The sequence below is a fragment of the Ursus arctos genome, chromosome X (genome assembly GCF_023065955.2).
Source record: "Ursus arctos isolate Adak ecotype North America chromosome X, UrsArc2.0, whole genome shotgun sequence".
Taxonomy (NCBI): Eukaryota; Metazoa; Chordata; class Mammalia; order Carnivora; family Ursidae; genus Ursus; species Ursus arctos.
The window spans coordinates 70737972-70740766 of record NC_079873.1 but is presented as its reverse complement, the minus strand read 5'-3'; the positions used below and the strand labels follow the sequence as shown (position 1 = coordinate 70740766).

At 36.9% G+C, this 2795-nt stretch overlaps 1 pseudogene; it reads right to left on the bottom strand.

The window, feature by feature from the left end:
* Positions 1-810: 810 nt before the first annotated feature.
* LOC113242125 (60S ribosomal protein L15-like) lies at positions 811-1422 on the bottom strand (annotated as a pseudogene).
* Between the last annotated feature and the right edge of the window lie 1373 nt (positions 1423-2795).

The window sequence follows — 2795 nt, the reverse complement described above, 5'->3', positions numbered from 1 at the left end:
TGGTTCGTATATACAATGGAATATTATTCAGCCATCAGGAAGGATGAATACCCACCGTTTGCATCAACATGGATGGAACTAGAGGGGATTATGCTAAGTGAAAGAAGCCAAGAAGAGAAAGACAATTACCATATGCTTTCACTCATATGTGGAATATAAGGAATAGAGCAGAGGACCACAGGGGCAGGGAGGGAAAACTGAATGGGAAGAAATCAGAGAGGGAGACAAATCGTGAGAGACTCTGGGCTCCAGGAAACAAACTAAGGGTTGAAGAAGGGAGGGGGTGGGGGATGTGGTGACCAGGTGGTGGGTATTAAGGAGAGCACATGTTGGGATGACCAATGGGTGTTATGAGCAACTAATGAATCATTGAACACTAGAACAAAAACTTAGTAAGTACTATATGTTGGCTAACTGAACATAATGCAAAAAAAAAAAAAAAAAAAAAAGAAAAAGAAAAGAAAAGAAAAAGAAACAAGATACACCATCACTTAGAATCTTCAAACATTATTGCACTTCAACTTCCATAATCTGACATTGCATTCATGGAACAATCCGCAGACAACTGATTTTTATTTTTATTTTTTTTAAAGTAGTCTCCATGCACAGGCTGGAACCCAATGCAGGTCTTGAACTCACAACCCTGAGGTCAAGACCTGAGCTGAATTCTGTACTAGGTGCTTAACCAACTGAGCTACCCAGGCACCCTGCAGACAACTAATTTTAACAGACAAATTAAAGAACACTTTCAAGCAGGCATGCCTGTCCTGAATTGTTTATTAGGTAAGAATTTTAAAAACATTAATTATATTAGTGATAACGGCAGAGCTGTAGAGTATGTGTCTTCTCTATGCCATAGCAAGAACCACCAATAGTGTGGTGGAATTTGTGACCCTTTACAAGGCCACATCTCTTGTGGCCTGCAGATGTCAGCTCTCCCATCTCCCAGTGTCTGGACTGGTTTGGTGATCCACTGGGTGTGAGGATACCCTCTGATAGCTTTATAGAATGGATCAATAAAGATAACATCAGAAAATTTGTACGTGGAATCTTTGCCAACTCAGTAAGAATTCGGTATACTCAGAGCCCCATCATGGTGTCCAGCTCATTCCTCTACAACAGCCTGAAGGCTTCAGGCAAACTCTAGCTGGTTGACACCATGATGGACAGACAAGCTTGAGGTAGGTTGCACCCTTAGGAACTGGGCGTTTGTGACCACCATAGCACATGAATCCTATATATGGCATAGTGTTGCTTGGCCCTGTACCCCAGTACACGTGCTTTATTAGGAAGAGTTGGGCAGGGAGCCCTGTGGAATGCAAAGAGCTGGTGGTACTTCCTGCAGTATACCCTGAGAAGAAAGTGCATTATGTTGAACTGCTTCTTCCTCCATAGCTCCTGTATGTACTTGTAAGTGCCCATCTTGGCTTACCTTTGAGCTGATGGCTACCTCCAGATGGAAAGGAAAGAACCTTTCTCCCCTATCACATGTTATTTGCAAAGATATAACGTTTATTACCCTGACCAGAATAATTTTTACCCTACTGAAGGCAATGTCCAATGCACTGTGAAAATGAGCACTCAACTTTTGACATCTAAAACTTGTCCATAAATAAAATAATTTTCCCAATTTAAACTGGGCTTTAAAACATGGATATGAACAATAAAATCAATCTTGTGCCAGGTTGCCTCAGTAGCCTCGTCCTTTGACATATGTAATGTCATTCTAAATAAAATCCTTAATAAACTCAAAAGTATCCAAAGTTTTGATAAATTCTTCAACAGTTACATTTCTATGCTACAATTGGCATGATGTATTTTCTTCAGCTCTGCTGCTCAGTTTGTTGTTATAGCCTAGATAAATTATGAAATGAGTATGATTGGAAATGTCTTTTTGAAAGTCATATATTTTATCTACTGAATTTTTTTTGCCATAAATCATGGAATACTTGTTGTCTAACAGTGTCTTCCTCCCTTCTCCATGAAATATAGTGGGGTCTCAGTAGGGAATTATTTTAATTGAAATGATGGACTTGGCTTTTAAGGATTTTTAGCTATTACTAGTGCACTTAAGTATTTTAATATTTTCTAAAATCACATATCATTTCCCTGCTTTTTCAGAGAGCAATGCCAATTTTATGAGGTCTTTAAAACCACTTTAAGATGTCTATATGAAACACTTAAATATATTTTCTTTTTAATAATACCTGTAGTCTTCCCCATGAAAAAATTGTTTAAATTTAGAGTCTGGATATTTTGTAAATAAATGACAGCACAAGTCAATATACTCAAATATAAGTATTTGAGTATAATCTCAGGGTAGTTTCACGTGAAAGTGATATACATATTTTTTATTGTGGCAAGAACACATAACATGAGATCTAGCATCTTGATGCATTTTTAAGTGCACAATACAGTATTCATAATTATAGGCACAATGTTGTATAGCAAATCTCTAGAACTTATTTTTGTGTAACTTAAACAATATACTCAGGTAATAGTTGACTTGTAAAGGGTAAAGTTGTCTCATTATGCAGGATTCATTTGTCTCTCATCTGCTCAGATTGATGCTTTCATTACTCTATCCTTCAGGTCACTGATATATTCCTCTGCTTCCTCTTGCCTATTATGTTCTGTCTAATGTATTTTTAAAATTTCATTTATTGAGTTCTTCATATCTGATATGCTATTTTTTATGTTTTTGTCAACAATCTTACTGATGTCTTTCATCATTTTCTCAAGTTCAGTGAGTATTGTTATGATCATTACTTTAAATTCTCTGTCAGGAATACTAC